We start from the raw sequence: 518 nt of genomic DNA on the forward strand, positions 1-518 counted from the left end.
CTTCAGCTAAGTGTAAATACAGTTTTTATTAAATATGGTAGACATGATTAAACTTTAATTTTTTGTTTTATCTTGAGTGTAATCGAGTGATTGGTAGTTGCCATGATAGAGTAGCTGTGGTTAAACTGTTATTATTATTATCATACCATGCACCCTTGTAGGAGTGGGGCGCGCGAAGTAAGTATGGCAGCAAGTGGGTGCTGCGCTGGTGCTCTCCTGTGGGGTGTGATATTTTGGGGGAAGGGGAGGGAGGATGCAGAAGGGGAGGGGGGAGATGCAGAGCTAGGGCCAAGGGGGGGGTGTAAAGACGACCCAAAACACACAGGGTCAGATCACGGCAAAACTTGTCTGAGAAATTTCTTTGTTTAAGGGGGAGGGAGGTGAGGGGATTGTTCAGAGGTGTGCAGGCATGTTGATTAATGTGACTGGATGCATTACAGATAGATTCACACTTATGTTAATGGGGGAAAACTGAGCCGACAGAAGTTCAATTATTCCCAGATTTAGCAAGAATAAAC

The 518-nt window shown here is 44.4% G+C and overlaps 1 protein-coding gene across 1 annotated transcript in view; it reads left to right on the forward strand.

Moving 5' to 3' along the window:
• LOC119593988 (serine/arginine repetitive matrix protein 2-like) overlaps positions 1-518 on the forward strand; it is a gene marked incomplete at its 5' end in the record, with an annotated part of 12,295 nt that overhangs the window by 928 nt on the left and 10,849 nt on the right.

Source organism: Penaeus monodon, chromosome 33 (genome assembly GCF_015228065.2).
Source record: "Penaeus monodon isolate SGIC_2016 chromosome 33, NSTDA_Pmon_1, whole genome shotgun sequence".
Taxonomy (NCBI): Eukaryota; Metazoa; Arthropoda; class Malacostraca; order Decapoda; family Penaeidae; genus Penaeus; species Penaeus monodon.